The sequence below is a fragment of the Nicotiana sylvestris genome, chromosome 3 (assembly GCF_000393655.2).
Source record: "Nicotiana sylvestris chromosome 3, ASM39365v2, whole genome shotgun sequence".
NCBI lineage: Eukaryota > Viridiplantae > Streptophyta > Magnoliopsida > Solanales > Solanaceae > Nicotiana > Nicotiana sylvestris.
Window position 1 is genome coordinate 185,223,743 of NC_091059.1, and position 27,234 is coordinate 185,250,976.

Here is a 27,234-nt window from a genome sequence, read left to right on the forward strand (position 1 = left end):
AGAGGTTATTCTCAGCAATCAACCTCCAATCACGACAAATTGATTGACATAGACTTCTTTTCTGTATTAAAATTATCCCCCATCAGAATAGCGCCAAAAGGAGCCTCCTGAACAAATAGCCTATGATAAATGGACATTAGGCCTAACTCAACCCCAAAAGCTAGCTTATGAGATGAGGATTTCCCAAGACCATATAAGGAGACCAAGGATCGATGTGGGACAACTCAACACCCCCCTCATACCCAAGCCTGCAAATTGCAAATTGGAGCGTGGACAACATAAATAGGGGCCCAACATCGGTAACAATGATTGGGATGGACCTGGCTTTGATACCATGATAAGTGGACCTTGGGCCTAACTCAACCGCAAAAGCTAGCTTATGAGGTGAGGATTGCACAAGACCATATAAGAAGACCAATAACCTCAAATCACTTCGATGTGGGACAACTCAACACCCCCCTCACGCCCAAGCCTGCAAACTGGAGCGTAAATAACATAAATAGGGGCCCAATGGGCCCAATATTGGTAACAATAATTGGGATGTGCCCAACTCTGATACCATGTGAGAATCTGACGGCACGTGGAGGCGCACGACTTTCTACCACACCGATTCACTGGGTTTTGTCATCTTACTTTTTTGAACAAGATGGTAGTGTTGGTTTTCACACACCACTTACCAATGAAGATATCACGCAAATCAATCTTTAGTCGTCAACCGGAAAGACGTACGGTGACCGACTTTTTTGTTCCAATAGGGCTGGAATTTCTAGGGTTTGGTCGCACATGGGTTTCAGATCTAATGGTGGTACTGGTATATGCACAGTACCATTGTAGCAGTGATGAACCCTAGGAACAAGACGAAGTTGCCAGAAAATTGCACGACAATGAGATATTTCTTCCCGAATGTCGCTGGAATAATGCACAACGATAATTTTCTCACTGAAGCTCCGATACCATGATAAATAGACTTTGAGCCTAACTCAACCCCAAAAGCTAGCTTATGAGGTGAGGAATATCCAAGATCATATAAGGAGACCAAGGACCGATTGGGGACAACTCAACAGCCTCCATAGGAGCTTACCAATACAATAAGTGCTATGCTCTCGGAGCTCCAAGATTTCACTTTCACAAATTCTCGACAATAATCAGCACTATCAGAACACTACAACAAGATTTTATGCAGAAGGTATTGTTACAGTTTCTTTCTTTACCAACTTATCTCTTCCATTGGTTATTACCGTTGAGATACAAAAGTTGGTACAGTCTATTAACTAATTCAGCTCCCAATTTTATGGACATTCTCTATAAATTGATTTGTGGATCCTAATTCAAGCAGATTTGAAGAGATTGATTGATAATTGTAGGTCATCTTCGACGTCATTGTTGGAGTGATGGGCACATGCTTCTCGGTATGGAATTAGCATGACCCGGAGATAAAATGTTAGATGCCCCGAACCAAGTTACTATTATTTCTTTTTCGGCTTTCGCGTCAAGCTTATCAATTTATTTTAATAAATGATTGGCTACATGAATCCTGCCTTTTTTATGCATCGGAGGGAAAGATGCAGATTTAGGGGCTTCAAAAGCTTTCAAGGTGAGAATGAAGTACTAAAGCTTTCAAGGGTTGTGTTAAGGTTTGTAGTAAGTGGGATGGGCATAAAAGCTAACTAAGGTGAAGGATATAATAAATTGGTCAACCCCTAGGTTTAGCAAGTTTTGATAGGAGGTTTGTGAAGGGATTTAACACAACCGTTGATCATCTGATCGAGGTGATTAAGAAAGATAAGGATTTTATATGGGAGCAAGAACAAGAAGGAGCCTTTAAGACTTTGGACAATCCAGTAAGCCACTCCAAGCCTACCCGTCCCACGACCTTCCAAAATTCTACCGGGATCTCATCTGGCCCAGTCGCCCTGCCTTTACTCATCTTTCGCATTAACTCCTCAACCTTAATACACCCACAAAACCTAAAATCACGTCGGTTCTTTGATTTCTCCAACTCGCCAAGCAAAATGTTCCTGTCCCCATCTTTGTTCAAGAGTTTGTGGAAGTATGACTGCCACCTACGCCTAATACACGCCTCTTCCACTAGTACCTTGTCATCCTCGTCTTTGATGCACCTCATTTGGTCTGGTCCCGAGCCTTCCTCTCTTGAACCTTGGCTAACCTGAACAATCTTTTGTCATCGCCTTTGCCCCCAAGTTCTGCATACAAGCGTTCAAATGTTGTGGTCTTAGACACCGTGACCAATGTTTTAAAAGGCGTGGATGTAAGGCGAGGCATTTTACATATGCCTCAGTGAGGCGTAAGCCCCGAGGCACGGGGTGTAAGCCCCATAGGTATTTAATTTTTAATATTTTATAAAATAATATAATTACAGTAAATATCTATAAACTGGTAAAATTGCATAAAAAATAAAGTAAATTATAAATATGTGATATATATATATGATTCATCCTCACAAAAAACTAGTCAAAACAATCTATTATACACTACTTAGAAGCTCAAGTAACTTGAGTCGAAAAGAATAAAGTTTTCTACATGAAGGAACAAAAAGGATGACTAACCTCCAATTTGAACTTTGAACTTGCTGCTATGAAGGAGAATATAGTTCTCTTTGCATTTGTAAAAAAAATGAATATTTATTGCTTTTGGGAGATATTAGCAGACTAGCGGATAAGATAAAGAATTGGAAAGACCATAAATTTTGGCTTCAATCAATAAAAAAGGTCTTAACTTTTAAATTTAATGCATTTCAGTCCTTTTTAAAACTTTTGAGTAATTACCAAGCTAAATTTTTAGAATTTGGGTATTATATGAAGGACTTATTCAACAAATTTTGTTTTAATTTGAAACAATCTTTGGGGCTTACGCCTCACTAAAAAAAATACGCCCCGAACGCCCAGGCGTACGCCCCGAACGCCCGGGAGTACGCCCTGAATTGGTGGGCTTATGCCTCTTGAGACTTTCGCCCCACACCATCGCCCCGAGGCATTTTTGGTGCGCCTCGCCCCAGGGCTCGCCCCGAAAATGCCTTTTAAAACACTGGCCATGATAGCTAGCTTTGCCTCTTTCTTAGCCTTCTTATAAAATTATCTTAATCATTACTCTACTTTCATATTAGACCAAGCCTTTAGGTTGTTTATGTAGACTTGGTCTAAGTTCGTCGCACTCCTACAACCTCATAACAAAGTATGTCAATGAGCAAGCCCCATCCTGTTAGAATGGTATAAACATTTTGTGTTGGATAAAATTGTAAATAGATATTAAGTGTTTGTTTCTTATTAAAAAGATCAAAATTTCTGTTACATTTAAAAAGAAAATTGAAGATGAGAATGAGTTGGTTCCAAACCCATTTAGATCGGTGCATATTCCAGCAATGTCACTTTAAGAGTTTTGTTTTTCCTTAAATGCATCAGTGCATATGTTATGAGTTCTCATTTACAAGTTCTTTTCGAATAAATTTGTGACGAACCGGCCATTCATCTCATGAGTTACCGCTCCGTTTCCCCTATTTCTGCTTTTTTATGCTTTGGTTATTCATGTTTTGTGGTATCGGGTTGGTCGGATCTAATCTGGAATGATTTTGGTAAGGTTTGAGACACTTAGTCTCTTTTAAGGAAGCTTAAGTTGGAAAAGTCAACTGGATGTTGACTTATGTGTTAGAAGACTCGGATGCGAGTTCCGATGGTTTGTTTAGCTTCGGGAGGTAATTTGTGACTTAGGAGTGTGATCGGAGTGAGTTTTGGAGGTTCATAGTAGATTTAGGCCTGAATTGGCGAAGTTGATATTTTGGCGATTTCCGGTTGGTAGGAGAGATTTTGATATAGGTGTCGGAATGGAATTCCAAGAGTTGCAGTAGTTCTGTTGTGTCATTTGGGATGTGTGTGCAAAATTTCAGGTCATTCGGACATAGTTTGGTTGGGTTTTTGATCAAAAGCGGAATTTGGAAGATTTTAGGAACTTAGGCTTGAATCCGATATGTTTTGGTTGATTTGATGTTATTTGAGGTGTTTTGAAGATTGGTACGAGTTTGAAGAAGGTTATGGGATAGTTTTTGCTTTTGGTTTAGGTCCCTGGGGCCTCGGGGTGATTTCGGATGGTTGACGGGGAGTTTGAGAGATTGTTGCAGCTCCAAATTTTGCTGCTTCTGGTATTTCTGCACCTGCGGATTGGGGATCACAGGTGCGACACCGCATATGTAGGAAAAGTGGTCGCAGAAGCGATATTTGGGGAGATGGCAGGAAACCACAGAAGCGGCTAGGAAGATCGCATCTGCGATGTCGCAGATGTGGGTATGGAACCGCAGATGCGGATAATGTGGAGCTTAAGTGATTTCTGCAGAAGTGGATAAAGAACCGCAAATGCGGTAACGCAAAAGTGGTGAAGGGGCTGCAGATGCGGTAATGCTTGGGTAGAAGGTATAAATTGTGTCCTTCGCGATTTTGAGCTATTTTCATCATTTCTATTTTGGGTTTGGAGCTTTTTGGACGATTTTGAAGAGGGATTTCAAGGGAACTTCATTGAGGTATGGAATTTGGACCTAAAACTCGTCCCTATGATGTTATTTCACGGATTAGAGCTTTAATTAATGGAATTAAAGAGTTAAAATTGGGAGAGCTAGGGCTTGGAAACTTAGACCTTTGCTTGAGGATTTGAAGGACCATTTGAGGTCGGATTTCAGAAATTTTGATATGTATGAACTCGTGGGGAGATAAGGAATCTATTGATGTAAAAATTATCGAATTCCGAGACGTGGTCCCGTGGGTCGAGTTTTGGTAATTTCGCGATTTGTGTCATATATTGATTGTTTTCGCTTGGGCTTCGTTTCCTTAGCCTATTTTGACATCGTGATTCTGATTTTGGATAGATTCGATGCGAGTGGAGGCCGATTCGAGGGGCAAAGGTGTCGCAAGCTAGAGATTTGACCGGTTTGAGGTGAGTAATGATTGTAAATGATGTTCTGAGGGTTTGAAACCCCAGATTTGTGCATCGTTATGCTATATTGAGGTGACGCACACGCTTGATGGCGAGCATGGAGTCGTGCACAGTTGGGGATTGTGACTTAGTCCTTCCCAATTGACTATTTTACCGTGTATTTGACTGAAATCTATTTGCTATCATCGTTATTTGGGCTGAATGCATATTTGGGCCTCGTGCCAGCTATTTGAACCCTTTGAGGATTTTTATTGATATTTCTCGCTGTCTTGACTTTATACTGGAACTTAGTCATTATATATTTCACTGTTTTCATACTCAGCCATGTTTACTATGTTTTAAAATTTATATGATCTTTTAAATGATAATTGGGGCTGAGAAATCCCGTTTTACTACTGTCGAGTAGCTTGTGAGGACTTTTGACTGAGTAAGGCCGATGGCCTATGTTATGAGGGAACACTGATCATGATTTGAGGTCGAGGGCCTGAGATATATACGCTACAAGGTGTCTTGATTGATTTGATGCCGAGAGCCTAGTGATGATGCCACAAGATGGCTTGATATTGCGCTTGGGCCGTAAGGGGCCTCTCCAGGAGTCTGCACACCCCCAGTGAGCGCGGGTACCCATTGTGATGTGAGATTGAGCCCGAGGGGCTGGTATTGTTCTGAGATGTTGCTCTAGGGGCGGATTTGTTTATACTGTGCCGAGGGGCGAACCTCTATGTGTTTATTTTTCCCTAATTGCCTGTCAATTACCTGCTTAATCGTTGAAAAAGGAATTTTCATGAAATTTAATTTGAGTTAACGGATTTTTACCTATTTTTCACTAATTTACTGGTTTTAATGGTTTTACTGCTTCATTATAGAATGTTTTGTGCCTTACATGATTTCTTGCTTTCAGTCTTTATTTATGATTGTTACTCACTGAGTTGGAGTACTCACTTTACTCCCTACACCCTATGTGCAGATTCAGGCACATCTGGTCCCGCTCCCGAGTGCTGATCATTCGCAGCTCAGGTGGATCCAAAGAGTCTCTAGTTAGCTGTTGGCGTTCGCAGCCCGAAGCTCTTCCCTATCTAATTTCTTCATGTTCTTAATTTTTCTGTATTAAAATTTGTAGTTTTCCTGACTATTCCGGATTGTTTAGATGCTCATGACTAGTGACACCCCGGTATCGGGCTGTATTGGGTTGTATTACGCAAATTACGCTATTATCTGTTTAAACTTTGGTTTATTTAATCATGCTCTAGACTATTTCTTACTGTTTATCTATTTAATAATGAATTGGGAATAGTTGGCTGGGCTTGTCTTCACGAAAGGCGCCATCATGACCGGGTCCGGGTTTAGGGTCATGACAAGTTGGTGTCGGAGCCTAGGTTACATAGGTCTCACGAGTCATGAGTAGGTTTAGTAGAGTCTCGCGTATTGGTACGGAGACGTCTGTATTTATCCTCGAGAGGCTACAGAACCTTTAGGAAAAACTTCATATTCTTGAAATTCTTGTCGTGCGAATTTGTTGATCTGAGTACTAAACTTCTGTTATTCTATTCTCTCACAGATGGTGAGGACACGTGCTACCAGTTAGGATGGACGACCACCAGTTGTGGCGACCAGAGGCTGAGGGCGCGGTCGTGGTCGCGGTAGGGGCAGAGGTGTGGCCCGCATAGTAGCTAGGGCAGCACCTACAGATCCACCAGCCGCCCCAATTCAGGATCAGGTCCCAGTTATGGACGCTCTAGCAGCACCAGCTCAGGCACCAGCTATGCCCATTATGATTCCGGGTCTTCAGGAGGCCTTGGCTTAGATCTTATCAGTTTGCACTGGCCTAACTCAGACGGTTTCAGCCACTATCGCCGCAGCTACTTCTCAAGCCGGGGGAGGCAACCAGACTCCCGCCGCTTGCACACCTGAGTAGGTCGTGCAGGGACTTCAAATACAGGGGCACATCCAACCCAGCGGATTACAGCTACTTAGGACTATGTAGTTCCTGCCATGTCAGAGGATGAGCAACGTAGGTTGGAGAGGTTTGGTAGACTTCAACCTCTGTCTTTCAGCGGTACAGAGGGCGAGGATACCCAGGGATTCTGGAGACCAACAGGGTCTCTTTCCTATTTATTAGTTTTCTGGAGCTGCCTTCACTTGGTGGAAGGATTTTGAGAGGCGTAGGACTATTGGTGCAACACCTCTTACCTAGCAACAGTTCTCCGTTCTCTTTTTGGAGAAGTATGTGCTGCAGTCTCGCAGAGAGGAGCTGCGCAGGTAGTTTGAGTGGTTGCATAAGGGATAGATGATCGTGTCGCATTATGAGTTGAGGTTCTCCGAGTTAGCTCGTCATGCCATTTGGTTGGTTCCGACAGATAGAAAGAGGATTAGGAGGTTTGTTGATGGCCTTACTTATCAGCTTCATATTCTCATGACCAGGGAGAGGGTGACTAGTGCTACCTTCGAGGAGGTTGTGGATATTGCCCGAGAGTTGTTATGAGTGTGGAGGGATGGGTCATATGTGGTGCCCTCGTCGTTTTGCGAGTTCATCTCAGTAGAGGGGTCAGTCATCGACTTCAGTGCCAGTTGCTTCATCACCACTCGCCCAGTCAGCTAGGGGTAGAGGTCAGTCAGCTAGAGGTCACCCCAGAGGGGGAGGTCGATCAGGTGGCAGTCAGGCTCGTTTCTATGCACTTCCAGCTAGACCCGATGTTATTGCTTTAGATGCTGTCATCACATGTATTGTTTCAGTCTGCCACAGAGATGTCTCTGTACTATTTGATCCCGGTTCCACCTTTTCTTATGTGTCATCATACTTTGCTCATTATTTGGGTACGCCCCCGTGAGTCTCTTGTTTCACCTGTTCATGTATCTACCCCGATGGGCGATACTGTTATTGTAGACCGTGTGTACTGGTCGTGTGTGGTGACTATTGGGGGTTTGGAGACCTGACTGGATCTTTTATTATTGTGTATGGTGGATATCGATGTCATTTTGGGCATGGATTAGCTATCTCCGTGTCTTGCTATTCTGGACTGTCATGCTAAGACAACCACTTTGGCTATACTGGGTGTGCCATGGATTGAGTGGCGAGGTGTGACTGATTATGTTCCTAGTAGAGTGATCTCATTCTTGAAGGCCCAGCGTATGGTTGGGAAGGGTTGTCTTTCGTATCTAGCCTTTGTGAGAGAGGTCGGGGCTGAGACTCCCAGTATTGATTCTGTTCCAGTTGTGAGAGATTTTCCAGATGTGTTTCCTGCAGACCTGCCGGGCATGCCACCGGACAGGGATATTGATTTTGGTATTGACCTGGTGTCAGGCACTCAGCCCATTTCTACTTTGCCATATCGTATGGCACCAGCGGAGTTGAAGGAGTTAAATGAGAAACTTCAGGAACTCCTTGAAAAGGGGTTCATTCGGCCTAGTATGTCACCCTGGGGTGCGTTGGTTCTATTTGTGGAGAAGAAGGATGGCACTATGAGGATGTGCATTGATTATAGGAAGTTGAACATGGTAACAGTTAAGAACAAGTATCCTTTGCCTCGCATTGATGATTTATTCGACCAGCTTCAGGGAGCGAGAGTATTCTCCAAGATTGATCTCCGTTCAGGTTATCACCAGTTGAAGATCAGGGACTCGGATATTCTTAAGACGGCTTTTCGGACCTGATATGGTCATTATGAGTTCTTGGTGATGTCTTTTGGGCTGACTAATGCCCCAACAACGTTCATGCATATGTGGAACAATGTGTTCCGGCCTTATCTCGATTCGTTTGTCATAGTCTTCATTGATGATATTCTGGTGTATTCGCGTAGTTAGGAGGAACACGCGAAGCATTTGAGAGTTGTGTTGCAGAGATTGAGGGAGGAGAAGCTTTATGCAAATTTCTCCAAGTGTGAGTTTTAGCTCAGTTCAGTGGCTTTCTTGGGGCACGTAGTGTCCAACGAGGGTACTTAGGTTGATCCGAAGAAGATAGAGGCGGTTAAGAGTTGGCCCAGACCATCCTCAGCCATAGAGATTCACAGCTTTCTTAGTCTGGCAGGCTATTATCACCGGTTTGTTCAGGGATTCTCATCTATCGCATCGCCCTTGACCAAGTTGACTTAGAAGGGTACTCCATTTGTGTGGTTAGACGAGTGTGAGGAGACTTTTCAGAAGCTCAAGACGGCCTTGACCACAACTCTAGTGTTGGTTTTGCCATCAGCTTCAGGTTCATATACTGTGTATTGTGATGCTTCGAGAGTTGGTATTGGTTGTGTGTTGATGTAGGATGGTAGAGTTATTGCTTATGCTTCTTGTCAGTTGAAGCCCCATGAGAAGAACTACCCCGTTCATGATTTGGAGTTGGCTGCCATAGTTCACCCGTAGAAGATTTGGAGGCATTACTTATATGGTGTGTCTTGTGAGGTGTTTACTGATCATCGCAGTCTCCAACACTTGTTCAAGCAAAAGGATCTTAATTTGAGGCAGCGCAGATGGTTGGAGTTGCTTAAGGATTATGATATCACTATATTGTACCATCCAAGAAAGGCCAATGTGGTGGCCGATGCTTTGAGCCGAAAGGCAGTGAGTATGAGGAGTTTGGAATATATTCTAGTTGGGGAGAGACCTCTTGTGGTCGACGTTTAGGCTTTGGCCAATCGGTTTGTGAGGTTAGATATATCAGAGCCCAGTCGGGTATTGGCTTGTGTGGATTCTCGGTCTTCCTTATATGATCGCATCAGAGAGTGCCAGTATAATGATCCGCATTTGTTTGTCCTTAAGGACAGAGTTCAGCATGATGATGCCAGAGATGTGACCATTGGTGATGATGGGGTGTTGCGAATACATGCCAGATATGTGTGCCCAATATAGATGGGCTTCGGGAGTTGATTCTGGAGGAGGCCCATAGCTCGCGGTATTCCATTAATCTGGGTGTCGCGAAGATGTATCAGGATTTGAGGCAATACTGTTGTTGGAGAAGAATGAAGAAAGACATTGTGGGATTTGTAGCTCGGTGTCTTAATTGTCAGCAGGTGAAATATGAGCATAAGAGACTGGGTGGCTTGCTTTAGCAGATGGATATTCCAGAGTGGAAGTGGGAGAGGATCACTATGGACTTTGTAGTTGGGCTTCCACGGACTTTGAAGAAGTTCGATGCCATTTGGGTGATTGTGGATCGGCTGACCAAGTCTGCGCACTTCATTCCTGTGTGTACTACCTATTCTTCAGAGCGGCTGGCAGGGATCTATATCCGGGAGATTGTTCGTCTGTATGGTGTCCTAGTTTCCATCATTTCAAATAGGGGTACTCAGTTTACATCGTAGTTTTGGAGGTCTGTGCAGCGAGAGTTGGGTACTCAGGTTGAGTTGAGCACAACTTTTCACCCTTAGACGCATGGGCAGTCCTAGCGCACCATTCAGATATTGGAGGACATGTTGCGTGCTTATGTCATTTATTTCGGAGGGTCATGGGATCAGTTTATACCGCTTGTACAGTTTGCTTATAACAACAGCTACCAGTCAAGTATTCAGATGGCTCCGTACGAGGCGTTGTATGGGAGGCGGTGTAGATCTCCAGTTGGATGGTTCTAGCCCGGTGAGGCTAGGCTATTGGGGACAGACTTGGTACATGATGCTTTAGAAAAGGTGAAGGTAATTTAGGAGAGGCTTCGTACAACGCAGTCGAGGTAGAAGAGTTATACTGACAAGAAGGTTCGAGATGTGTCTTACATGGTTGGCGAGAAGGTTCTGTTGAAGGTTTCGCCCATGAAGGGTGTTATGAGATTTGGGAAGAAAGGGAAATTGAGTCCTCGGTTCATTGGACCTTTTGAGGTGCTTCGGAGGATTGGGAGGTGGCTTATAGCTTGCTTTGCCACCCAGCTTGTCGAGTGTGCATCTGGTATTTCATGTTTCTATGCTCCAGAAGTATATTGGGGATCCGTCTCATCTTTTAGATTTCAGCACGGTTTAGTTGGATGATTATTTGACCTATGATGTGGAACCAGTAGCTATTTTGGGCCATCAGGTTCGAAAGTTGAGGTCAAAGGATATAGCTTCAGTGAAAGTGCAGTGGAGGGGTCGGCCCGTAGAGGAGGCTATCTGGGAGACCGAGCGGGAGATGCAGAGCATATATCCTCACATGTTTAAGGCTCCAGGTATATTTCTTGACTCGTTCGAGGACGAACGCTTGTTTAAGTTAGGGAGGATGTGATGACCCGGCCAGTCGTCTCATGAGTTACCACTCCGTTTCCCCCATTTCTGCTTCTTTATGCTTTGGTTATCTATGTTTTGTGGTATCGGGTTGGTCGGATTGAATCCGGAATGATTTTGGTAAGGTTTGAGACACTTAGTCTCTTTTAAGGAAGCTTAAGTTGGAAAAGTCAACCGGATGTTGACTTATGTGTTATAGGGCTCGGATGCGAGTTCCGATGGTTTGGTTAGCTTCGGGAGGTGATTTGTGACTTAGGAGTGTGATCGGAGTGAGTTTTGGAGGTTCATAGTAGATTTAGGCTTGAATTGGCGAAGTTGATATTTTGACGATTTCCGGTTGGTAGGTGAGATTTTGATATAGGGGTCGGAATAGAATTCCGAGAGTTGCAGTAGTTTTGTTGTGTCATTTGAGATGTGTGTGCAAAATTTCAGGTCATTCGGACATGGTTTGGTTGGGGGTTTTATCAAAAGTAGAATTTGGAAGATTTTGGGAACTTAGGCTTGAATCCGATGTATTTTGGTTGATTTGATGTTATTTGAGGTGTTTTGAAGATTGGTACAAGTTTGAAGAAGGTTATGGGATAGGTTGGTGCTTTTGGTTGAGGTCCCGGGGGCCTCAGGGTGATTTTGGATGGTTGACGGGGAGTTTGAGAGATTGTTGCAGCTGCAGATTTTGCTACTTCTGGTATTTCCGCACCTGTGGATTGGGGACCGCAGGTGCGACGCCGCATATGCGGGAAAAGTGGTCGCAGAAGCGGTATTTGGGGAGATGGTAGGAAATCGCAGAAGCAGCTAGGAAGACTGCATCGGCGATGTTGCAGATGCGAGTATGGAACCGCAAAGGCGGATAATGGGGAGCTTAAGTGATTTCTGCAGAAGCAGATAAATAACCGCAAATGCGGTACCGCAGAAACGGTGAAGGGGCCGCAGATGCGATAATGCCTGGGCAGAAGGTAAATTGTGTCCTTCGCGATTTTGAGCTATTTTCACCATTTCTATTTCGGCTTTAGAGCTTTTTGGACGATTTTTGAAGAGGGATTTCAGGGGAACTTCATTGAGGTAAGGAATTTGGACCTAAAACTTGTCCCTATGCTGTTATTTCACGGATTAGAGCTTTAATTAATGGAATTAAAGGGTTAAAATTAGGAGAACTAGGACTTGGAAACTTAGACCTTTGCTTGAGGATTTGAAGGATCATTTGAGGTCGGATTTCAGAACTTTTGATATGTATGAACTCGTGGGGAGATAAGGAATCTATTGATGTAAAAATTATCGAATTCCGAGACATAGGCCTGTGGGTCGAGTTTTGGTAATTTCGCGATTTGTGTCATATTTTGATTGTTTTCGCTTGGGCTTCATTCCCTTAGCCTATTTTGACGTCGTGATTCTGATTTTGGATAGATTTGACATGAGTGGAGGGCGATTCGAGGGGCAAAGGCGTCGCGAGCTAGAGATATGACCGGTTTGAGGTGAGTAATGATTGTAAATGATGTTCTGAGGATTTGAAACCCCGGATTTGTACATCATTGTGCTGTATTGAGTTGTCGCACACGCTTGATGACGAGCGTGGGGTTGTGCACATTTGGGGATTGTGACTTAGTCCATCCCAATTGACTATTTTACCGCGTACTTGACTGAAATCTATTTGTTATCATCATTATTTGGGCTGAATGCCATATTTGGGCCTGTGCCAGCTATTTGAATCCTTCGGAGATTTTTATTGATATTCCTCACTGTCTTGACTTTATACTGGAACTCAGTCATGATATATTTCATTGTTTTCATACTCAGCCATGTTTACTATGTTTTAAAACTTATATGATCTTTTGAATGATAATTGGGGCTGAGAAATCCTATTTTACTACTACCGAGTGGCTCGTGAGGACTTTTGACTGAGCAAGGCCGAGTGGCTATGTTATGAGGGAACACTGATCATGATTTGAGGCCGAGGGCCTGAGATATGTACGCCTCGAGGTGGCTTGATTGATTTGAGGCCGAGAGCCTAGTGATGATGCCAGAAGATGGCTTGATATTGTGCATGGGCCGTAAGGGGCCCCTCCAGGAGTCTGCACACCCCTAGTGAGCGCGAGTACCCATTGTGATGTGAGATTGAGCCCGAGGGGCTGGTATTGTTCTGATATATTGCCCGAGGGGGATTTGTTGATACTGTGCCGAGGGGCGAACCTCTATGTGTTTATTTTCCCTAATTTCCTGTCAATTACCTGCTTAATCGTTGAAAAGGCCTTTTCATGAAATTTAATTTTAGTGAAAGGATTTTTACCTATCTTTCACTGATTTACTATTTTTAATGGTTTTACTGCTTCATTATAGAATGCTTTGTGCCTTACGTGATTTTTTGCTTTCAGTCTTTATTTACGATTGTTACTCACTGAGCTGGAGTACTCACTTTACTCCCTGCACCCTGTGTGCCGATTCAGGCGCATCTGGTCCCGCTCCCGAGTGCGGATCATTCGCAGCTCAGGCGGATCCGAGGAGTCTCTAGGTAGCTGTTGACGTTCGCAGCCCGGAGCTCTTCCCTATCTTATTTCTTCATGTTCTTAATTTTCTATATTAAACTTTGTAGTTTTCCCAAGTATTCCGGATTGTTTAGATGCTCATGACTAGTGACACCCTGTTATCGGGTTGTGTTGAGTTGTATTCCGCAAATTATGCTATTGTCTGTTTAAAACTTGGTTTATTTAATCACACTCTAGACTGTTTCTTACTGTTTAACTGTTTAACATTGAATTGGGAATAGTTGGCTGGCCTTGTCTTCACGAGAGGTGCCATCATGATCAGGTCCGGGTTTAGGGTCGTGACAAAATTTGAGTTGGAAATTTTTATTGCATTATACTGCCAATAAGTATGATGAGTATGGAATAAATTAGCTCTTATTTCGTTTATTTTATTCTTTTTTGTTGATTAAGGAGCACAGTTGTCACAACCCCAAATACCTCAGTCGTGATGACACCTATCACAATACTAGGCAAGCCAACCCAAACAAGTAACCACAGTAAAATTCCTTTTAATAAACCATTTTCCTAACACTGATTAAGTTTCAAATTTTCATAAAAAATATCTAAATCACTGAAATGTGCGAAAAGACAGTACAACAACAAACCAACACAGCCCAACAATCCGGTGTCACAAGTCTAGAGCCTCTAAATATAACCAGTCCGACTGACTAACATATAATAAGCCCTAAAATGTAGAAAACAAAGATAGGAAGGAGGAAAGCAGGGCTGCGAACGCCGTGCAGCTACCTTGCAGTCTCCGATAAGCTCTAAAGATGCTGGGTACCCTCACTTTGCCGCTCGGGCACCTGGATCTGCACACAAGGTGCAGGAAGTAACGTAAGTGCGCCAACTCAGTAAGTAACTAAAGTTCAATTGAAATACTTTGAAATCATTTACTTAGCAGTTTTCAACAGAGGCTCATTATAAAAGAAGAGTGAAATCAGTAAAAATATCATAAATGGGTCCTCGGGCAAGGTTTCACTCTTAGATATAGCCTCTCGGTCACTCGTGACTCAACTCTCGTCGCACAGTACTCACACTTAACGCTCAGGCTCAATAATATCTCATAATAGTAATAATCATAATAACCGTTGTGGCATGCAGCCCGATCCATAGTTTATAGTCGACTACGCTTAGTAGGGGTATACAGACTTCGGAGGGGCTCCTACAGCCCAAGTGTCATATCGCTGTGGCACGTAGCCCGATCCAATATATATATCACTGCGGCGTGCAACCCGATCCATATAAGTATCGATGCGGAGTTCGGCCTGATCAATAATATATATATATATATATATATATATATATATAATCCTCACCATTAGGTCCTCAACCTCTCTCGGTCATTAACCTCACAGCCACTCGGGCATAACAGTGGAAATCAGAGAAACTCAACCCAGACAGTTTTCACATTTTTAAGAAGTAGAGCGATAAAAACCAGGTTTAAATAATAAATAGGTAAAACATGACTGAGGATATACTTTCAAACAAATGGAGTGAGGAAAACAGTAAAAATGCCCTTAAGGGTCTCAATAGGTTGGCACAAGGCCACAAACATGTCATACAACCTATAATATAGTATCAATCTCTAAAATACGTGATATCATAAGATTTCAAATCAAATACGCGGCTTAATAGTCTCTATAGGACGGACCAAGTCACAATCCCTACCGGTGATCGCCCACACGCTCGTCACCTAGTATGTGCGTCACCTCATTTGTCAAAACAATATGAAATACCGGGGTTTTATGCCCTCAGTTCTAGATTTACAATGGTTACTTACCTCAAACCGAATGGATTACTAGTCCGTGACATCTTTGCCTCTCGCCTCGGCCTCAACTCATGCCGAATCTACCAAAAATCAGAATCATAACATTAGAATATGCTAAGGGAACGAAGCCCATGCGAAAATAATCAAATTATACCAAAAATCCTAAAATTGATCCAAACCCGACCCCCTGGCCCACGTCTCGAAATTCCATAAAAATCACATCAATAAAATCCTTATCCTCCCACGAGTCTATTCATACTAAAAACATCGAAATCAGAACTCAAATGGCCCCTCAAATCCCCACTCAAAGCTCTCCAATATCAAGTCCTAATCCCTCAATTTTCTTCCTTAATTTCCACTAATACCATGATTAAACAATGGGAAATGGTCATAAACTCAAGTAACGAAGCTTAGGTAACTTACCCAACTGATACTCTTCGATTTCCCCTTGAAATTTACTGCCCTAGCTCACTTCCCGTCTTAAAAAATGGAGAACTTAGCAAAAATTCGCGAAGGAAACCTTATATATCTTCTGACCAAGGGATTTCGCACCTGCGGTCCCTTTTTCCGCTTCTGCGCTACCGCTTTTGCGGTCAATCTACCGCTTCTGCCATTTTCACTTAAATCCCTAGAACCACACTTGCGACCTTTCTTCCGCATCTACGGTCACGCAGATGCGCCCAGATGCCCGCTTCTGCGGCTCCGCCTGACTCACCTCTTGGACGCTTCTGTGGCTTACTTCCGCATCTGCGGGAGTCGCACCTGCGGCTTCCCAACCGCAGATGCGGTTATGACAACAACCATAAAACTTCAGCTGCCAAACTCAACTACAAAACCTCCCGTCAACCATCCGAAATCACCCCGAGGCCCCCGGGACCTCAACCAAGAGCACGAACTAGTCATATATCAATATCCAAACTTATACAAATTTTCAAAACACCTCAAACACCATCGAATCAACCAAATCACATCGAATTCAAGCCTAAGATTCCAAAATCTTCCGAATTACGCTTTTGATAAAAAAGTCTAACAAACCACGTTCGAATGACCTGAAATTTTGCACACACATCATAAATAATACAACGGACCTTGTTGATACCCAATTTTTTCCTATGTATTTTTATATACAAAATACTTTCAAAATAGCATGTACATACATGTATAAGCATGCCCAAGAGTTTTGGTATTGTTTTTCTAATTTTTAAGATTTTAAAATCAATTTATTGTCTATTTTTAGCAGTACAAAATCCAATAATTACTTTCAAAATCATCAATTTTGGTGAATAATTTATTTTATTCCCATATTTATACTAAAATATAGTTAAGGTGATTTTTGTATATTTTTTACAAATCTATTTGGTATTTTTAAGCTAAATTGCATGTAATTGCAATTATAGCCTATTTCACGATTAGTAGCATTTTATAATTGTAAAATTATTTCCAGTATTTTTAAATTAATATTAATATAGTATTTGTTGGCTCAATATTTTAATTTACATTTAAAATTATTATTACTATTTTTATAAAATAAAAAGGGAAAATAGGCTATTTAACACTTAGCCCATTTCTATTTCAATTACAACCCTTTTACCTTTCAATTTTGGCCCTCAATTTGACCCAATTCCGCCCCAAATTAAACCAGCCCAATCCCTCAAATTACCCGACCCCTGAACCGATTTAAAAACCCACCCGGCTCCCCTTTGATCCAGGCCATTGATCATTTTGATCAACGGCCATAAACTCCCCTTTCCTTTTTTAATTCCCAAACCACTCTTAACCTAATTTATTTCACCAAGACGCTACCTTTGAACCCTTTTTGCCTCTCAAACTCTATCGAAACTCTCCGAAACCCTAATCGTTTCCCACCTTATCTCACCATGTTTCCACCGGAATCCATGGCGTCTCCGGCCATGGACGGTCTGTACTCATCCTTTCTCACCATTAGACCTAAGCTATTTAAGGTTTGAAGCCCGACTTCAATGGCCTTCTTCAGATCGTTCTCAGATTTGTAGATATATGGCTTCTCCGGTCATTATTCCGGCATGTTCAAGCAATATGAGTCTTTTCGACTCAGGATCTGACTTTCCTCAAGACCTTTCTCATTGCTAGGGTTTTCTCTGCAACTCTAAGCCGTCTGAGGTTCTGTACCCGCCTATTTTCTTAGATCTGTGATATGTCTGGGCTTTATTTGACATTTTAAAGGTTTTCCCCAAATTTCCTTTTTAAAATTGTTCAATTTCGATTTTAAGGTTTCTGAAAAAGTTTCTTCAAATATCTTTCTGATTCTTTCCGTTCTTTCTTTATGTGTGTTTATCTATGTTAGGCTCGTATGTTTTCTTTTCTACTACGCATGAGTTTGCTCTCTTGTTTCTTTTCTATTATGCGAGACTCTTCTATTTTGCTGTCACTCTTATGCTCTCATATTAATCTGTGTTGTTAATCCTTATTATTTGCTATATGTATTTATGGTTGAGTTCTTTGATTTTGTTCATTATACTGAGTTCTGTTTATGTTCCTGCTAAGCATATTTCATCTACTTTTGTTTAAAGCTCGTATCATCTCTTTCTTCTGAACTTGTTTAAACTCCAAATTTTCTCGAGCATGTTCTCATGACTTTAAATCAGTGTTCTTTCTATCGTGTGTGTTTGTCTCTCATAAGTCTTTGGAAAAGACTTCTGAGCCCTTCTCAAGTGGCCTGCCTTCTAAACTCCATTGTCTGACTCAATTTGAAACCCTAGGATTTGGGGGTTTCTTTGGCAAGTGGTATTAGGGACCCTAGGCTTTCAGACTCACTATGAGTCTGTAACTGAACTCGAATACCTTTTGCTTGTGGCTCTAAGACTTTCAATGTTAGACTCTTTTTCTAAGAAACCTGACGATTCTTTTTGCTTGATCTGTGTGCTTTATATATATGAGAAATTCCTCTTTCAAAAGTTTTCACCAATTAAGTGATTGATTCTGAAATTCCTTTAATACGACTGATGAATTATCACTAATTTTTCTTCGATTGAACCTCTTTTACCTTTCTTGACTTGGTTCATTCGAATTGAACTTGTAATTTTGGTTTCATGGCTGTTTGATTGATTCCCTTGCCATATTTGGCACAAACCGTATGCCATTGATTGTTTTCCTTAAATAACTTCTATGTACTTACCGCTTTTGTGCTACTTTGAAAAGGTTTTAATTAAAACTTCTTTCCTTAACTAATTTTTACCCGTTGAAATCAGAATCCCTTAACCAAAGGGAGGTTGATTTTAATGATATTTCCTTGCCTTTCTTACTTGCTTTCTGCACTATAAAAGGGACTGCCCTTCTGCACTTTTATGACACCTTACACCTTCAGTTCACACGACCTACACACTACCAGTCCTTAACTCCAATTCAATACTTGCACACTTGCAATATTGCTTTGAATTCAACACTCTTTCAACACTCTGCTTATGCTTGAGATCTTTTGGAATTGCTTGGCTTGCAACTTGGCCTTTTCTAAGGCTACTATTTTTACTTGTTTTCCCCTGAAACTGGTATGTTCTGATTTAATGTTTCTGCTTCACTCCTATGTGCTTATTTACAGTTTTCTGCAATCCTGTTTACTTTACTGCTCATGTTCAATGATTTATGCTAAGTATATTCTTTCCCTGCACCTGTTTCTTTTGTGAATCCCTACCCTCTATTCCCTTCTATGTGTTTGAGTTAAGGCTCATGGCCTGTTAGTATTCAAATTGCTGCTCAGGTCATATCCTGATCCACAATGGATCCTAACTCTTAAGATTTGGCTAATTGGTCGGGGGTGTGCCAGCATTCCCAATTGCTGAGCATGACCACCAGCCTGCCATCGCTTTCCCCCTAATTCCCCTATGCACTTACACTTATTCTTAGACTCTTAAGTTCTGCCCCCTCTTATGAGCCTTGCTTTGGGACCTTGAGTTCCCTCTGAACTTGGACATCTGAGGGTTGGCCCTTCCACACTGCACTATGATCTCAATTCTACAATGTGTTTGGGGTGTAAGCACTGCCTGGGGCCCTTTGAGACTCTTGGGAACTTTGACACATCCCAAACATAAGAAAGGCTTTTGGAAATCTGATCCTGGAAGTTGGTTTATCTCATATTGTTGGACTTTGAGTCTGAATTAGGATGTTTGGTTGTAGCTGGAATTTCTAATGTAATTTTACTTTTTTCCTGATTCATTCGCGTCTGTAATAATTTGTAATAACTATTGGGGTTGGCTAGTGAAAAGGGATGGGGGGTGAATGTATGCAAAGGATAGAAAACTTGTCTATAGGATTTTTTTTTGATTTTTGCATTCTCATCTTAGAACCCATGCCTATAAGGTTTTTCTGCACTTCTGCATTCTCATCTTAGATACCATGCCTATAGGACTCTTGCATCTACGTAATCATTTAAAACCAATAACACTTAGATAACTTGCCTATAGGAGTAATCAATTGAATCAGCTTTGTCTATTTCGTCTATGAGTCTAAACTCAGTCATAAGGTTGTTTAAAATCTGCAGATCTTTTGTTTATAGAACCAGTAATCCTCTGTTTAAAATCAGTACGCTCCGTTAGATATCATACCTATAGGTCTCACTTAGGCAAACCATTAGGTCATTAATTAACTGTGTCAGTTTTGATAACTACAACCAGACAAGGCTAATTCAGACTCCTCATCTGAGAAATATGTGATAAATCAGCCCGTCCTAACGCTTTTAAATTTAATTCAGACTATGACCAGTATTTGAAGTCATGCTAAATAATTTGTTTTTTTAAATGAGGAGGCCCGTTTGAGCCCTTTAAACTGTTATGTGTTCTCCCATGACTGCCTTATATATTTTGATTGTCGCCCTAGAATTTTATCCTTTTAAAACTCTGAAAAGCCAAATCTCCCTTCCCTTTAGGAATGGTAGTCCTAAATGCCTCCGGGACTGATAGGATTGGGACAGTTACTAGCATGCAATAAGTAACGATACTATTCCGCGCTTAATACCTTAACGGGGTGGGAAATGGTAGATATGGATATGATGACCAGTGCGCTTATACCACGTGTAACCCCTCTTCTGAGGAGTGATTACCGGGTATTGCATTGATGTGATCCATATTGTTTGTAAACCTAGGACCCCTTCCCCTTTACTTGTTATCCCTTTTTTAACTGTCCAGACTATTTGCTTAAGATTTCTGTTTTCTTTATCTTTCTTCAAGATTTTAACTCACTTGCAACATTCTGTGTAAATCCCCTTCCATTTGAGACTTCTATTTGCTTACTTGTTATTCAAAGTCACAATTGTAACATGGCTGGGAACCACACTAGTGGATCTTGGGGGGTTCCTAACACCTTCTCCTCGAGATAATTTCTAGCCCTTACCCTAACTCTGGTTTTCCAACTCGAACTCTGGTTTTCCAACTCGAACTCTTCTTTAGTGTCCTAATGCACTTTAATCATTAGGTGGCGACTCTTTAACCCAAAAAAGAACGAGTTATCCTACCAAATGTCATGAACCCGATTTCGCCTTTAGAAAAAGGGGGTGCGACAACATGGTGACTCTGCTGGGGACTTCTTTAGGCTTTTACCATCTCATGTTACTTGTGACTTCACTGCTTCTTTATTAACTTTATTTAATGTCTTTACCCCTTTTCTACTATGAAACTGACTTGGCTCTTTGTTTCTTTTCTTTAATGCTTTCTTTTACCGCTTTCCTTCAATGCCGTTGTAATTATGAGCAACTATTGTAATCATTACTTTATGAACGTGCAAATACGTGACAACTTGTTTCATTCTTGTAATTGCATGTTCAACATCATATTCCACTCGTGCCATACAAAATACCATAGCAACGCTTATAATGAGTGGTTGCGCCCTTCCAATATTATCACCCCTAATTTGGCAAAGGCGTATTTGCGGTAAACCCAGTCGATCAGCGGTGCAGTCGACGATTCTGTGCCTTTCCCTCTTGAGTTGTCCGCTCAAGGGTACTGGTCTAATACCCATAGAAACCTTACTCTGTTCAATTGTGTATGCATCACTGTCAAACCTAGCCGAGTCAGTTATGCTGTCCGCATAATGACTCTTTAAGATAGCCTTGTCCAAAGTCCACTGGGTTCCCTTGGAACCCAAACGGACATTACCACGTCTGTGCATTTATTTGGAGAACTAAATGCTGCTTATGCCAATTATTGATATTTAAATAGTCGAGTCTGGTGGGGGTAAGGGTCTAACACTTTATTTTGCAGAAAATAAGGCACGAAGTCCCCAGATTCGGCATGGTAACCAACATTCACCCAAGGTTGCTAAGTTGGTGGGAAGACCTTCACTCCAGTTATCAGACCCTCGTCCGCAAATATTTGGGAAATTTGCCTTCTCTTTTGGAGATCCAACCTGACAACAAAATCATAGAGGCTGCAACTCTATTCTGGGATGGCGATAGATCGGTGTTTCGCTTCGGGGACCTTGAAATGACACCTCTACTCGAGGAAATAGGAGGATTAACTGGTATTCCATGGGAGACTCCGGGTTTACTTATGCCGGAAAATCGCAAGGGTAGGGGCTTTCTCAAAATGATGGGACTAAAGAAGAACACAGACTTGACCTGCTTGAAGGATTCCTACATTTCTTTCGACTATCTGTACGAGAGGTACGGCCATAGCAAGTCCTACCACACTTACCCAGATGAATTCGCCCTCACATCATTAGGGCATATCCATAGAAGAGTCTTCGTCTTTATGTTCTACTTTTTGGGGATGATAGTATTTCCTATGAAGAAGGCTAGGATCCATACTAGACTTGCCATGGTCACCAAGACTTTGATGGAAGGAATTGGCGGGCAGCCTTTTAGCATAGTACCTATGATCGTTGCGGAGATATACCAAGCCCTGGAAAACTGTCAACGAGGGGCCAAACACTTTGAAAGTTGTAACTTACTGCTCCAACTCTAGCTCATGGAGCACCTCCAAAAGGGTGAATATCGGTAAGAGATCCTGCGTAGAGACTGGGATGATCATATCGCCTTCCATCAGCCAAGGCGAATGAACTATATGCCTGACATGTTTGCAACCAGAAGATGCTAAAGGGTGGGTAGAGTTGTTCGGAAATCTGAAAGAGGACCAAGTGCAATGGATGTTCGAATGGTTCCCTACTGAAGAGTTCATCACTCGATCCAGGGACGCTCCATTTCTGATACTGATCGATTTGAGAGGAACCTACCCTTATGTCCCTCTCCGAGTTATGAGACAGGCTGGTAGGAAGTAGGTTATACCAAGGGTCGATAAGATGAGTCACTTCCGGGCTGACTTCCAAGTTGATGATAGTCCTTATAAGTGCCAAGCTCAGCATATGTGGCATTGCAAGATCATCATGGGAAGAAATTTTATCGAACCAGATAGATACCATGCTGGTTGCACCCCATACTATTCAGGCTGGCTGGAGGATAATCACAATGGTCTGGGCCAACCCTAGTTTGTTCGAGGTCAAAGAATTATCGATGAAAGGGCTGAAGCATAGGTCAAATACAACCAACTGCGCAAGAGGATTCGGGAATATGAAAGCGAGCGCTGTGAGATTCAAGAAGCCCACCAAAAACTAATTGAATAGTGGAAAGACATGGTTGTCAGTTCCAACAAGCGATTAGAATACCTGGAACGAGGTTTAGTGGAGCTAGAAAGGAAGTTCATCTAGAGGATCGAAAACTGCCAGAATGCTGAGGGAAACGAAGGAGGACACCTAGCTAGAGCCTACTTGTTGCTGGGACTACGTGAGCTGGTAAAGCTATTCAATGGAGCGAAAGAGGCCGAGTCTGGGGAAGGTCCTTCTGGGACCAAGTAGTTAGGATCTTTTCATTTAAATGTAATAAGGCCATTGGCCATTAGTGATATTTTATTTTCTGCTATTTTTAGTGTCTTTTTGGGATTCGTCTTATTTTTATCAATAAAATGAGGCATTTAGCATTATAAGTTCTCCAAATCAACTTGTCGCTAGGCCTACCTCGGGCACAATGAGGCTACCAAATTAGGACATGCATTATATTCTCGCACTATGTGTTTAAATATCGCAACTTCTTTTTCTTACAACCTGTACTAACTTGCTACCTTTGTTTTTATTGTTTATTTTATTCCCCTCCCCAAAGGTTAGTTCATGCATTCTGGCATTGTCATCATACTCCACAAGATCTAAGGGCCCTCCGCCTCCTCCTCCTCCTCCGAGTCCTATCAGAAACAAGAACAAGGGAAAATGGAAGATTTGAGCAACATCAGAAAGGAGAACTCAGTTGAAAGGGTAGAGGTTACTCAGGGTATTCAGGTTTCCAAGGAAAGTGCCTCCCAGCTCGAGCAAAAGTTGTTGAAATTTTAGGAAGAATTGGACCAAGTTCGAAACTTGGCAAGCTTGTCGTTTTCCTTCACCACCCCAGATGTCAACTTTCCCAACACTCAAAACCACACACCTCCACAAAACATCCCGAAACCATAAAATCAACCCACTCCCCATCACCACTGCAACACATGCCACACTTCAAACAACACCCCACTGCTCATCCCTGAACCACTCGACTCCACAAATGATCATCTCCACAACACCCCTATCTATGTGGAAACCATACCACACTATACTCAACCTATTTCAAGTACACCTGAGTCTAATGACAAAGACTCTCTTATCAGGAATCTGGCCGCAGAACTCAAGAAGCTGACTAGCAGAGTTCAGGGTGTTGAAGGAAACAAGGGGATCGAGGGATTGAATTACGAAGACCTTTGCATTCAGCCAGATGTCGAACTGCCCAAGGGGTACAAATCTCCCATGTTCGAGATGTTTGATGGCACAGGGGATCCCAGAGGCCATTTGAGGACCTACTGCGACAAGCTGGTCAGAGTAGGAAAGGATGAAAAGATTCGCATGAAGCTCTTTATGAGAAGCCTAAAAGGGGATGCTCTATCTTGGTACATTAGCCAAGACCCGAAGAAGTGGTCGAATTGGGTAAGTATGACATCTGATTTCATGGACAGATTCAGATTCAACATGGAGAATGCTCCAGATGTGTTCTACATCCAGAAATTGAAGAAGAAACCTACGGAGACGTTCTGCGAGTATGCTACTTGTTGGAGATCAGAAGCTGCTAAGGTCAGATCGGCTTTAGAAGAAGAACAAATGAATAGGTTTTTCATCCGGGCTCAAGACCCACAATATTATGAGAGGTTGATGTTGATTGAAGGCCAAAAATTTTCCGACATCATTAAGCTAGGGGAAAGGATCGAGGAAGGTATTAAAAGTGGTATGGTCACAAACTTTGAAGCATTACAGGCCAACAACAAGGCTCTACAGTCTGGTGGCACATCCAAGAAAAGGGATGTGAGTGTCGTGATGGTTGCACAGAGAACAAAGTCCCCAATCAAATACCAAACCTACCCATTACCTCCACTCACATATCAGCCTACCCCAAATTACCAAGCACCCTTGCCCTCTTACTAAGCTCCACCGCCTACTTACCAATCATCTCCACCTCCCACATATCAGCCCACTTCACCCAGATACTCTCAACCCGCACCTGTCTACCAAGCCTACAACACCCAACAAGCCCACTATCAATCACCTCCCCCTCGCCAAAATTTCCTTAGACCCCGATCAAAATTCGACTGCAGACCCCCAAAACAGTATACCGCCATTGCTGAACCTATCGACCAGCTGTATGAAAGGCTCAAAGCTGCTGGTTACGTCACCCTTATCCCTGCCATAAACCCCAAAATTCCCTCCCAATGGGTCAACCCAAACAAAACCTGTGCATACCATTCCGGCATAAAGGGGCATACCATTGATGAGTGCCGCTCTCTGAAGGATAAGATCCAAGCTTTAATTGACAACAAGATCATTGTGGCAAAGGAGCCTACTCTGAATGTCCGTAACAACCCTCTACCAGAACACAAGGGTAGAGATGTTCACATGATTGAGATAGAAGATGATTGGGACCCCAAAGGGTCGATTGGATTGATCGCTAAAGGTGACGAGCCAAAGAAACCAACAGTCACCCTTAACCTGATTGTGGTCCAGATGCAACTTTCTGGAGACACCGAAGTGAACATGTCCATACCACTTGAGTTCGAAGCACCTTCTTCTGCAAAGACGCCAGAGCCTATTGAGGTCGAGTTTGGGTCCCCAAAGGCACCTATACTATTTGAGGTTGCTGTATTACCTCCCAAAGCAAGGGTGCCCATTCCGGTGGCCATGACAACCGTAACACCGTTCCACCCAAAGGCCATACCGTGGGATTACGCCGCCGAGGCAAAAAGGAAAGGGAAAACCAAATCTGGAGAAACAATTGCAGCACAGGGTATGACAAGAACCGGCAGGGTTTATACTCCAGAACATCTAGTTGAGTCTAATAAGCAGGCCTCTAGACGACCAACCGTCACTGAAACTGGGCCTGATGATCTCTGGAGGAAGATACAAGCCAAAGAGTATTCGGTCATTGATCAGTTGAACAAAATGCCAACCCAGATCTCTATCTTGGCTCTGCTACAAAGCTTTGACGCGCATAAGAATGCCTTATTGAAGGTTCTGAGCGAATCATATGTGCCCAACAACATAACTGGAGGAGAAATGGCAAACATAGTAGGGCAAGTATTGGAGATTCACAAAATCACTTTCCATGAAGATGAGCTGCCACCAGAAGGATTGAGCCACAACAAGGCGTTGCACATCACTGTGCAGGGCGAAAATTATTTCATCACCAGAATCCTGATTGACGGAGGGTCCAGCCTCAATATTTGTCCATTGGTGACTCTCAGAACATTAGGAAAGAGCCTGTATGAGATCAAGGATGGAGCCATTAATGTCAAAGCTTTCGATGGATCCCAAAGGTCCACTGTTGGGGAAATCAGTTTGTGTTTGCAAATGGGACTGACTTGGTTCGACGTTGATTTTCAAGTGATAGACGTCCCAACATCCTACAACTTGCTATTGGGACGACCCTGGATCCATGCCATTGGGGTTATAGCATCAACCTTACATCAAGCAGTGAAATTCGAGCGGAATCACCAAGAGGTAATTATTCATGGCGACGGTAGCAATCCCATATACAGTTGCCAGACCATCCCAGCAATCAGAGGAAGAAGGAAGATAGGTGGAGAAACCTACCATCACATTGAGCGAGTCAACGCCGTGGACAAGGATAAATGGTGGGATAACAAAATTGAAAGTATACTGAATTGGTGTGGATATGAACCTGGCAAGGGACTTGGCAAGAATCTCCAAGGAATCGCTAAGCCTATCAAGTTGAAGAAACACGGTACCACTTTCGGTTTGGGATATGAATACACTTGGGAGGAGTTCAACCACTAGTCGCCACCATGGCGCAGTCCCTACTACCCACTGGAGCATTCGATACCTCGCTTAGAGCAGACCTTCAGGCCAGCCGATGTCATATATGGGTCGGGAGAAGAGGAAGCACTAGCGGCGATGAGGAATTTGTTTTTGGAAGATGACAATATGGACTGTTGTGTCATTTTCGAGGAGAAGGGGGAGGAAGGCCCTTCTATACAAGCTATGAGCCGAGGAGCACGCCTCAACAATTGGTCCATCAGAACCACCAGGGCCCGGAAAGCTTTGGGGTAGCAAGGCTGAACAAAGCACCATGCATTATCTTTATTTTTTGCTAGTTGACTTTCTTTCCGCATTGTTAATATTTAAATAAGAGCTTCAATGTTCAAAACAATTATGAAATTTATCAAAGCATTTCAGTTTCTTATAAATATTGCTCTTATTACTTTTTATCGTTTACTTTATTTACACAGCATTACTATTACTTATCTTGATGAACCGACGATTGTGACATGCAACGAGACAACACAATAAACGG